At 41.1% G+C, this 12,961-nt stretch overlaps 1 protein-coding gene across 15 annotated transcripts in view; it reads left to right on the forward strand.

Moving 5' to 3' along the window:
- The window catches only part of DTNA (dystrobrevin alpha), a 129,285-nt gene that overhangs the window by 57,913 nt on the left and 58,411 nt on the right, over positions 1 to 12,961 (forward strand). The window lies entirely within an intron of this gene.

The raw sequence follows: 12,961 nt of genomic DNA on the forward strand, positions 1-12,961 counted from the left end.
TACCGTAATTAAAATTATTTAAGAAAGTATTATTGTACAGCTGGAGAGCTACCGCCAGACTTGCTGAATTTTACTCAGTTTGCTATGTGATTATTTTATAGCAACAACTATAGAAAGAGCAAAGATAGCTGATTTCCTGATATGAGAACAAACAGTTGATGGTCAGAAACTTTAAATACAAGATCAAGCTGATTATTCTTTAATTAAAGCAGCCAAATCAAGAGTTCACATCCTTGATGGTGTTTAATTTGGAGTTAACTATGTTCCTTTACTCTTCACATTTCTAAGAAAAGGGTTTTTTCTGCTTTACCTCTAGAACAATATCATGATTTTCATGGGAAATAGAACAGTGCTATGCTGACTATGAAGGAAACCTGTTCACTTCCATGCCTGTCTTACTTTTAGTTCTTCTTTGCCTTCTTCATTATATTTGTGGTTAGTCACACTGACAGGCATGGGAATCGAATTCCACACATCTTAAAGTAGCCAGGATTGAAAACACATTGATCTAATGTTTTCTTTGATTCCTGGAAAACATTTGCCATTCATTTTCAGAACCTCTAAGAGCAAACTAGATTGCAAATAAAAACCCATCTATGTGCATTCCTATTCACTCTATTTTCTTCTATGCTCCTTTGGATTGTAAAGACATAAATGTCAGCATGCATGCGATGTTTTAAATTCCTTCTCATTTCACTGGGGAGACATGACTGTCATCTCATGACTGGGCAGTGTTCCAATATCTCAGGGGTTGCCACAAAGAAGAGGAAGTCAAACTATTCTCCAAGGCACCTGAGGGTAGAACAAGAAGCAATGAGTGGAAACTAATCAAGGAGAGAAGCAACTTAGAACTAAGGAGAAATTTCCTGGCAGTTAGAACAATTAATAAGTGCAACAACTTGCCTGCAAAGTTGTGAATGCTCCAACACTGGAAATTTTTAAGAAGATGTTGGATAACCATTTGTCTGAAGTGGTGTAGGGTTTCCTGCCTGGGCAGGGGGTTGGACTAAAAGACCTCCAAGGTCCCTTCCAACTCTGTTATTGTATTTCTATTTCACTGTTTCTAATCTACATTAATACTGTATTTATTGATAAGATATTTGTGTTAATTTAAGTAGTTCCTGTTTCTGTAGCTGGCTACTATCATTCCTCCTGAATATTTGAAGATGCAGCATTTAATTTTGCTGAGGTGTTAATATAGCCCTAAGACCAAATTTTAGTATTATTCAGTGCATAAAAAGAAGCAGATAAAACATGTCTTACTTAAAGGAATTTAGCTACAGACCTAAAGGATGTGGTACTATTTGAATTTTAAAAGCTCTGGTAACCCAGATCTAATGATGTTTACTTTAATACTTAACTGATTTTAAAAAGTCTTACTTCCACCTAAAAAGGAAGAAAGAAGTATTATAGCTATTATTCATATCTTTCTTTTTAAAAGCATTGGTACTTGGATTTAAAGAAGATGTAAGAAGACCTCAGATATTCCAGTCAGAACAAATCTTTTATACTGGTAGAAATGCAGCTGATTGTTTGGTCTCATTGGAATAAGTAGGGGTTTTGATTAAACTGGTTTCCCTTTCAGAGCAGATTTTCCTCCTTTTTACCTTAGAGACTCACAGCCAGGAATATCTGCTGTACAGATATATTTCTTTGGCTGAATATCCCCTTTTTGTTTTTTTGTATGATTCAAATGTTTCTAGCACTACTTCTGAAAGTTTACCTTTTGGTTGTACCACTGTTTGAATCCCCTTCTTTTACCTGCTTGAAAACGTGATCTGCAGCGAACTCTGGTCTTTATGCCTTCTTCCAGCTGGCTTCTCTGACTTCGTACTGAAATGCTATTCCTTCCAGTGCCCCTCCAATCAACAATCAATTATTCTGCAACAACTAATTTAGGCTTCTAGAACTGAGTTGGAAAAATCCAGCAAAGCTCTTTACTCTTATCCAGGAGCCGAGATCTGGTAGCTCTAACTAATTAACCTTTTATTTTATCTTGGATGAGCCACAGACAATCATTTCAAATTTAGTAACTGAACAGTTCTGTTTGAATTTTCCAGCCACAAATCACATTTGCTCATCAGTTCCAGTTGCATTAGGTCATCTTATGCCATATATAAACAAAGATAGGTTGCCCCGCTAGTTATTTTCAAGCTGTTGTCATAAAGCCTCCTTCCTTTAGCAACTATAATAAGAGTAACCCAATACAAAATAGTAGAGTCAAGCTTTATGGCTATATTATAATTTCATTTCAAATTATCTATAGAAACATTACAAAGATGTAAATAAACAGGTAACAGATATAGCTTTTCAAATAATTGCACTATAGAAACAGGTGTTAGGCAGATTATTACAAAAGTAGGAATAAAAGATTCTTGGTAAGGAAGATTATTTGCAACATATAATTCAATTGCATCATATAATTCAATATGCAACAAAAATTCATTTTAATGTATGCCAATTAGTGTACATTCAAGTGACAATAAAGTTATTCTATTCTATTCTATTCTATTCTATTCTATTCTATTCTATTCTATTCTATTCTATTCTATTCTATTCTATTCTATTCTATTCTATTCTATTCTATTCCATTCCATTCCATTCCATTCCATTCCATTCCATTCCATTCTTCTGTCTTTTAAGCTAGTATAGAAGTTATATAGATTGGTTAGATTTACTAAGAGAGCCAATTTAGTGGTTAAGGTGCTGGATTAGGAGCAGAGAAACATGAATTCTAGTTCTACCTTGGGCACAAAAATCAGATTAGTGAGTTTGGGCCACTCTCACTCTCTTTTAACCTAGTAATAAGGCAATAACAAACCACCTGAAAAAGCTGTCAATGTATTAGTTGCATATATTAGTTCCTGCAATGAGAGAGAGAGCGAATTATGGTGATGTGTCGTTGATAATGTCCTGTATTGTTTCCACAAATCATGTAATACCTTACAATGTATTTTTGTATTAAGAGAGAGATGTAATCATAGAGCTGGAAAAGCCATTTACTCATTGAATCCAATCCCTGCTTAGTGCAGGAGTCTCAAGTTAAAATATCCCACACATAAAGCAATTTTTAACATCTGTGTGAAGCCACTCAATAAAAGATATATTGCTATTAGTTAGATCATTGAGAAACTTCTGTTACTGTTAGTATTTTTTTAAAAAATGGTCTAATATTCAGTAGGAATCACTCTTGTTAAATCTGTTCCATATTCTGCAATCTATAATGAGGTAAACTCATTCTTGGTCTCCTGCATGTCATCATATCCAACCTTTCAGTCTCTCTTCAAGGAATATCCAGCTTCTTCAGTCTCTCTTCATAGACATTGATTTCTGGTCCCTGATTTATCTTCATATCCCTTTTCTGAACCTGTCCCAACAACTTTGAATCTTTAAAGATTGGTGCCCAGAACTGAACATAGTATTCAAGATAGGCTACAAAGTCCCTTCTGTTATTCTGTTAAAAGTGGATAAAAGTCTTGGGAAGCCAGGGAAAGGTTCAGGTGCCAATAAACAACCTTTGCTTAGGGCTAGCACATAACTAGGGAGCAACAAGAAACAAAAAAATCCATTCTATTGTTGGTCTAAATTAAAAGTTACTTTTCCCCCCTAGAACCTAAAACAAGAAACTTGTCACTGGAGGCATCTACACCAAGGAGAGGGGATATAAAAAAAAAAAAGATGAGCATCATGGCCATTCAATCAAAGCTATGCCCTATTTTGTGTGCAACACATGGCAAAAAGGGAGCAAGACTTCAGCTGTACCATGTTTTCCCGAAAATAAGACCGTGTTTTACATTTTTTTGAATCCTGAAATAAGTGCTTGGCCTTATTTCCATGCACCCAAAAGCCCAGGCTTATTATCAGGGGATGTCTTATTTTGGGGGAAACAGGGTATAATCATTGATGCCATCTTAATTTTATCGAAACTCTGCAGATGCCCTTGGACATCTTTCGCATATATGATCCTGGTAATCTTTATAGTCCTGTAGAGTAGGCCAGTTTAATATTACAAATGTGGGGTTAAAGATAACAAGTGCATAAATTACTTCACACAACAAGGGTGAATTTATTTTTAACTGATTTTCCCCCTCACATGTAATAGAAATAGGATCAATGCATGCCTCACGCATACTTCTCAATGAAATATTTTTTTTCTAAAATATGCTCACTGCCACCTAGTGGTTAGTAATTGGTCTTTCTCCATTAGAAATAGAATCTGTATTACCTCATCTTCAGGAAGTGATATAAAATTTATTATCTATGATTCAGAGCTCCCTTTTTCATATGAAATTTCAAGCTGTTTCTACTTAGTGATAGCTTTAAGTATCACTATTTCCTTAGCAAGCGTAGCTATTCTATTCATTTTGACAGAGATGGTGTATTCAGTTTCTTCATACTGCATTCTTTATATCTGTTTAGCTCTGTAAAACTGGTTTGCAACTTCCTGGTCTCTCCTAATTCTGTTGTGCCTTTTGGCTACTCCTTTTAGCTAGCCAAAATTCCATGTTGATATTATTATTATTATTATTAATTATTATTATTTATTAAATTTATATACCGCCCTACTCCCGAAGGACTCAGGGCAGTGAACAGCCAAAATATAAAATACACATAGTACAAACGTTAAAAAACTATTTAAAATACATTAAATACTTTGGCCCAAAACAAATTTAAAACACCCCAATTTATAAGACAAATTTAAAAAGCAATTTAAAAGGGAAGTTAGGCCAGGCCAGCCTGCTGGAATAAAAATGTTTTGAGGGCATGGCAGAAAGTGTGCAGATCCGGGATCCTCCGTATCTCCAGGGGGAGCTCGTTACAGATGGCAGGTGCCCCCACAGAGAAGGCTCTCCCCCTGGAGGCCGCCAGTCGACATTGTTTGCGGAGGTTGGAGACTGGACGATAATTAGCCAACACTGCCGGGTCCAGGGAAGGCTTTTTGAGGAGAGGCCTCACCACTGCCTCTTTCAAGGCGGCGGGGAAGACACCCTCACTCAAGGAAGCATTTATAATCCCCTGGAGCCAGCCTTGTGTAACCTCCCGAGAGGCCAGCACCAACCAGGAGGGACACGGGTCCAATAAACATGTGGCCGCGCTCAGTCTGCCCAGTATCCTATCCACGTCTTCGGGAGTCACAGAATCAAACTGTTCCCAAATAATATTCTCAAGACCTGCCTCCATCATCCCCCCTGAATCTACCCAGTCAGAGTCCAGGTGTTCCCGAATCTGAGCGATTTTGTCATACAGATAGTGTACAAAGTCCTCGGCTTGACCCTCCAAGGGGTCCTCCCGCGCTTCCTGGTGGAGCAGGGAGCGGGTCACCCTAAACAGGGCGGCCGGGCGATTATCTGATGATGCAATAAGAGCAGAAAAATAATTACATTTTGCCGCTTTTATCGCCACCAGGTAGGTCTTAATATGAGACCTTACCAGTGTTCGGTCAGATTCAGAACCACTGGCCCTCCAACTGCTCTCCAGGCGTCTTTTCCGGCGCTTCATCTCCCTCAGCTCCTCGGTAAACCAAGGAGCCAGATGAAACCAGCGCCGGGTCAGAGGCCGCAAAGGCACAACCCAGTCCAAAGCTCCAGCGGCCGCCCTATCCCAGGCGGCCACTAGGCCTTCAGTCGAGCCGTGAGCCAGAGCCTCAGGAAATGGCCCAAGCTCCATCTGAAACCTATCCGGATCCATCAGGCACCTGGGGTGGAACCACCTCATCGGTTCCACCTCCCTGCGGCAGGGTGCGGCAGTTCGAAGGTCAAAGTGAAGGAGGGAGTGATCTGACCATGACAAGGGCTCGATCGCTATATCCCCTATCTCAAGGTCACTCAACCACTGACCAGAGACAAAAACCAAATCCAGAGTGTTTCCCCCCATGTGAGTAGGGCCATGCACTAACTGGGTCAGGTCCATGGCCGTCATGGAAGCCATGAACTCCCGGGCCACCTCAGACGCCTCACCGGCAGATGGCAGGTTAAAATCCCCCATGACCATAAGCCTGGGGGTATCAACCGCCACTGCGGCTATAATGTTGAGCAGCTCGGGCAGGGCCGTCGCCACGTGGCAGGGAGCCAGGTACGTAACCAGCAAGCCCATCTGCACTCCATGACCCCACTTCACAAGGAGGGACTCACATCCGGCCGTCTGAGGAACAGTGGCCTCCCTCAGACCAAGACCTTTTTTAATGACAACTGCCACCCCCCCACCCATCCCCTGGCAATCTTCTTTCTGTAATAAGGAAACCACTTTTTTAATCAGGGTAATATATTCTTCAGTATAGGAAACAATAATAGATGCTCACAGACAGAAAGACAGATCAGACAGACATCAGTAGTAGTCCCTTGGCCAGAATTATTACTAGGTGGCTCAGATACTCAGGACCTGGGCCTGCGGCTTATGCTGTGCAACGCCAGGTCTGTGGTAAATAAGGTCCCCCTCATTCACAATCTTATTCAGGAGGGGGGAGCGGACCTGGCAGGTATCACGGAGACCTGGTTGGGACCGGAGGGAGGGGTCCCTCTGGTCGAGATGTGCCCACCAGGTTTCAGAGCATTCCATCAACCGAGAGCCCAGGGGAGGCGGTTATTATTAAAGAAGGTCTCAGTCCGAGGGAGACCACTGTGCCTCAGCCAGATGTGAGTCCCTCTTTGTGAGATGGGGTCATGGGGTTCAGATGGGCTTGCTGCTTACGTACCTGGCTCCCTGCCACGTGGCAGCGGCCCTGCCTGAGCTACTTGACATGATAGCCACGGTGGCAGTTGATACACCCAGGCTTATGGTCATGGGTGATTTCAACTTGCTGTTCATTGGTGAAACGTCTGGGATGGCTCAGGAGTTCATGGCTTCCATGACGGCCATGGACCTGACCCAGTTAGTTCATGGCCCCACTAACGGGGGGGACACACTCTGGACTTGATTTTTGTCTCTGGCCAGTGGTCGAGTGATCTTGTCATAGGGGATATAGACATGGAACCCTTGTCATGGTCAGATCACTCGCTCCTCCGCCTGGACCTTCGAACCGCTACACCCCGCCACAGGGAGGCGGAGCCAATAAGATGGGTCCGCCCCAGGTGCCTGATGGATCCTGATAGGTTCCAGATGGAGCTTGGGCCATTTCCTGAGGATCTGGCACACGACTCAGCCGAGGACCTGGTGGCTGCCTGGGATCGGGTGGCTGGTGGGGCCTTGGATCTAGTCGTGCCTTTGCGGCCTCTGACCCGGTGCTGATCCCTTGCAGCTCCTTGGTTCACCGAGGAGTTGAGGGAGATGAAGCACCGGAAAAGATGCCTGGAGAGTGGTTGGAGGGCCAAACTCGCTGAATCTGACCGAACACTGGTAAGGTCGCATATTAAGACCTACCTAGTGGCGATAAAGACGGCAAAGTTTAACCACTTCTCCGCTCTTATTGCGTCATCAGAGAATTGTCCGGCCGCCCTGTTTAGGGTGACCCGCTCCCTGCTTCACCCAGGAGCGTGGGAGGACCCCCTGGAAGGCAGGGCGGAGGATTTCGGACAATATCTGTATGACAAAATTGCTCTGATCCAGGGGGAGTTGGACTCTGACTGGGTAGATTCGGGCAGGGTGACGAGGAATAGTCTTGAGAATGTTATCTGGGAAGAGTTTGACTCTGTGACTCCTGATGATGTGGACAGGATTCTGGGGAGACTTAGTGCGGCCACATGTTTACTGGACCCGTGTCCCTCCTGGTTAGTACTGGCTTCCCGGGAGGTTACACGAGGCTGGCTCCAGGGAATTATTAACGCTTCGCTGAGTGAGGGTTACTTCCCCACGGTCTTGAAAGAGGCGGTGGTGAGGCCTCTCCTCAAGAAGCCTTTCCTGGATCCGGCAGTAGTAGCCAACTATCGTCCTGTCTCCAACCTTTGCTTTGTGGCGAAGGTTGTTGAGAGTGTGGTTGCATGACAGTTTCCTCAGTACCTGGAGGAAACATCTTATCTAGATCCGTTCCAGTCAGGTTTCAGGTCTGGGCACAGCACAGAAACGGCATTGGTCGCGTTGGTAGATGATCTCTAGAGGGCTCGGGACAGAGGTTGGAAGAGTTGGGGATGGGGGGCACCGTGCTATGGTGGTTCTCCTCCTTTCTCTCCGACCGGCCACAGTTCATGTTGGCAGTGGGGCAGAGGTCGACCTCGAGGCCTCTCATATGTGGAGTGCCTCAGGAGTCGGTTCTCTCGCCCCTTCTGTTCAACATTTATGTGAAGCCGCTGGGCAAGATAATCCGTGGTTTTGGGGTGAAGTACAACCAGTATGCTGATGACACCCAGCTGTACATCTCCACTCCTGGCCACCCCAATGATGCCCTTGAAGTAATGTCCCAGTGCCTGGAGGCTGTGCAGATCTGGATGGGGAGAAACCGGCTCAAACTCAACCCTTCCAAGACTGAGTGGCTGTGGTTCCCGGCATCCCGATATAGTCAGATGACTCCATCTCTGACTATTGGGGTGAGTCTTTGGCCCCCTCAGAGAGGGCCCGCAATCTGGGTGTCCTTCTGGATACGCAGCTGTCCTTGGAGGAACATCTGATGGCTGTGGCCAGGGGGACTTTTTGTCAGGTCTGCCTGATACGCCAGTTGTGGCCCTTTCTTGATCGGGATGCCCTGCGCACAGTCACTCATGCCCTCGTCACCTCTTGCCTGGACTACTGCAATGCTCTCTACATGGGGCTCCCCTTGAGGGGCACCTGGAGGCTCCAACTGGTCCAGAATGCGGCCGCGCGGGTAATTACGGGAGCTGCATGGCGTTCCCATACAACACCTCTCCTGCGTGAGCTGCACTGGCTCCCAGTGGTCTTCCGGGTGCGCTTCAAGGTGTTGGTTATCACCTTTAAAGCGCTCCATGGCATAGGACCTAGATATCTTCGAGACCGCCTGCTGCTACTGACGGCCTCCCACCGACCTGTGCGCTCCCACAGAGAGGGCCTTCTCGGGGTGCCATCAGCCAAACAATGTAGGCTAGTGACCCCCAGGGGGAGGGCCTTCTCTGTGGGGGCACCCACCCTCTGGAACCAACTGCCCCCAGAGATAAGGAGAATCCAAGACCTCGGTGCCTTCCGCCGTGCCCTTAAAACCTTCTTTTTTCAGCAAGCCGGGCTGGCTTAACTTTTTTTTCTTAATTTTTTAAATGTTTTAAATGGGTTTGTTATTGTTCTTAAATTACGGGGCCAAATTTATATATATTCTTTTAATACTATTTTAATGTTTGTAATTTATGTTTTTATTCGGCTGTACACCGCCCTGAGTCCTCAGGGAGAAGGGCAGTATATAAATTGGATATAAAATAAAAATAAAATAAAAAAATAAAAATAAATTATGAGGCTAAATTAGGTTGCTATATTACTAAAGTTAAACAAATCTCAGTCAGGTGGGTAATAGAGGGAAAATTCCCTTAGTTATTTGAAGGAAAAACAGCAAGTTGCTATCTTATTAATTAATAAATTGGCACATTAATAATTTCCAGTGACTGATGCAAAAATAATACTAATTTAGCTCCTCTGTTTTTCCCTGTCATTCTAAAATACTTTTAATAGTTTTATTTTTATAATATTTCTACAGCTTCTTATGGACAGGCAGATTTGAAGATATTTTAAATAGCCATCTATTGGTTATCTAGTACTTTTCTGTGTACTGCTTTATTGTTTTGTCCTTGAAGATTTTGCTGCAGTTGAGAGAACTATAATAGATATATAAAATATGATTGCAGCTATATATCATTTGTAGATGCATGCGCAGCTTTTATTTAGCACACAGCCAATATTCTGGTATTCTTATCTCACTTACCTTTCTATATATTTCTTCGCTTTAATATAAGAGCAAAGAAAAAAGGGTTTCAAAAAATAAAACCAAAAACAGATAAGGGAAAAAGGAAAAAAAAGTCAAACAGATGCACACATATACAAAACAGCTCAGTTAAACATGATCGCAATAAAGATTTGATTGTCTGAACATTAAACACTGACCACACAGAATAATATTGATCAGTGTTTCTATTGCATTAAAAAAAGTCAGTTCACAGGCAGAAAGTAAACATATATCACCAGCCCAAGATCATAAATCTGGCATGGCACTGTCTTTCCATCGTAAAATAATATTTCTTTGCTACAGCTGATGCTCAATAAATCTACAGTTCTTCAAAAAATGATTAATTCCAAATGTTTGGCATATTTCAAACTGTGTCAAAACGACTGTCAGCATCAAAGTAATAGCTTTAAACCATATTATTTTTCCTAAAACTATTTTAACAAACTTAAAAAAAAATAAGGCAATAGTGGGCCAAGATGTATTTACGTGTATATCCTTACACCTTTATAGCGAGCATAAGTCAGTTGACAATTAAATTATTTTTCCCTCTATTTTTTACTAGTCAAAAAAAGGACAAGAAGAATGGCTTTGCTTTGGATTCAGCCACTATCGCAAAGCCAAATCTCATTGGTTATGTGGCATCTCAAAACTAAACTGAGCTGAAACCTTCCTGTCCCTATATGTACCTTATAAGTGCAAAGTGAGTTTCCTGTGAGTTTCTGTAGATGTGGATTCTTCAGCCTGGTGTCCTATTGGGAATCCAACAGTTGAGCAATGTGTCAACTTCCCCAAATCTAGTGTTGTCAAACATATTGTTTCATCTTCCACTAGGCAAGCAGAAGTCCAGCAAAACTGGAGAACACAAATAGTGGTAAAGACTGATTTCTAAATGGAGAATGTGTAAGATTCTACTTAATAGCTGGTCATCAACACCACACAATTAACAATTAAAAGCCACATACAACCAGGCACCACATAACTACTACACATAGAGCAGCCCAGTGCACACATTCTGGAGTTTGAGAAGTTCCCTAAGGATGGGCTGTAGCACAGGTCCGAAAGCTTGGAAGAACAAACCTCTGGTCCCAGTGATCAACTCAGATTGGATCCTGCAATATTATCCTTGGACATGTATATTTGCTTTCATTTGCAAGACTAAAATAAATTTAATAAATAACAAAATTTAAAAGTTGCTCATTTTTTCCTACATCTCAAAAACACACAGAGGGAAGAGAGAATAGAGAATGAGAATAAGAAGTTTAATGTGTTGCATCAACACATGGCTGCATCAAAATGTATCCAAGTATAATGTAATATTATTACTAGCTACTGATGCAACTTCACAGTCTCTGTATCTCTATTGCAATTTGGCCAAATATGCCTTTGAAGAAATAAAATTAAGTCTAAGAGCAACCACAACATGGTATAAATATATTAATTGTTGTTATTAGATTCATTTAATCATATTTTAGCCAGTCTTTCCGACCATATGAGGAAGAACTGAATCTTTTTTTAAAAAAAAATTGTAATTTGGTCCTTACAGGGTTTTATAGCAGTTTTAGCTGTCAAACAACAACCAAGTTTTATTTGGAAAATCTTTCAAATAGTGATCTGCTTGTGTTCTCCCAAGGCCTGCTACCCTAAATACTATAGATTGTGGATGAAGCTATTTTTGCTAAATGTGCAGTCAAAATCTTGGTTCCATGCAACTTCTAGAAACAAGTTATTTCTCATACAGTACAGTCCTAATTTCATTCTAAAGAGTCAGATACAACAAAATGTGTTTATTCCTAGATATTATGTAAATTAGTCTATCATTTGTAACTCAATAATAATAATAATATAATTCTGATCTGCTTTTATTTTGGTTTCAGAGATATAGAAAACACTAGTCTAATAGCTTGCAATACTGACTGTAACAGCATACCTGTTGCAAAAGCAGATTTCCTCCATCATAAAAAAATATTGAATTGATTCTTTTAACTACTCTGTCACCTTTGTTTTAGCCTTAAAGTGAGCCATATCTCCATGATTATATCAGAACACTTGGAAAACATTTAAAATATTACTTGCTCTTTTCCTCTGAACATCTGCTTTCTCTCCTATCTTAAGTTCCATAACATCACTGAAAGTTTTCGTTTTAATTTAAGTTAGGTATCTGTATCAGGGAGTAGCAATATAGGGAGATGCTGCAGATGGATGATCACTTTAACGATAACTGCAAATGCATCACTTCATACTGCATACAAGAAGACAATCTTAACTCACACATTTTTTATAAAGAAAGCCATATGGATAGACAAGATAAAGTGATTGTCAGTATAGTGCAAGATTATGTCCTCCTTTGCTTGGATGGTATTCAGTATGCCACTGAAGCAGTACTGAGGATCTCTTGGAATACTAATGCCATTTATAACATGGCTGGATTAAAACAATCAGGACATTTGCTAATGTTGCCATACATGAAAAGAAAATCTGAAGCTGCAAAGATAGGATCACAGTGGCAATATGGAACATGAGAAAGCTCAATATAGTGAAAGATGAAATGAATTAACTATAAAAGGATATCTTAGGCATCAGAGAATTCAACTGGTCTAGAATTGGACTCTCATTCATGCTATTCATGATGTGAAAAATAAAAAAGAAATGGCATTGCTTTCCTAGTTAGGAAGGATGCAGCAAAGATAATACCTATGTACAATACAGTCAACAATTGAATAATATCAATTAGATTTGATAGAGAGGAATTTAGTATGATGATTGTCCAAGGATATGCTTAATAATTGATACAGAAGAAAAGGAGTGTTATAGTTGTTAAAAGAACATGCAAGCAAGATATGCTACTTGTGATTAGACAATGGAATTCCAAAATGTGAAATTGTAAGAAGGAAAATATAATTAGGCTATATGGTCCATGGAACAGAAATGAAGCAAGAGAGCATTTCTCTTATCAATTTCTGCCAATCCAATTCATTACTAACTCAAATTAAAAACAACCAAAATGATGCCTGTATATGTCATCCAGTGGAATATCAAAAAAATTGATAAAGATGGCATCAATAAACCATGATGCCACCAATAAACCTGTCTTGAGTAGCTCCTGTAAATCATAAAAAAGCAAGCCTTAATTCTATTTGATGCCAGGATTGC

This window comes from Pantherophis guttatus, chromosome 3 (genome assembly GCF_059756535.1).
Source record: "Pantherophis guttatus breed Tessera chromosome 3, ASM5975653v1, whole genome shotgun sequence".
Classification (NCBI taxonomy): domain Eukaryota; kingdom Metazoa; phylum Chordata; class Lepidosauria; order Squamata; family Colubridae; genus Pantherophis; species Pantherophis guttatus.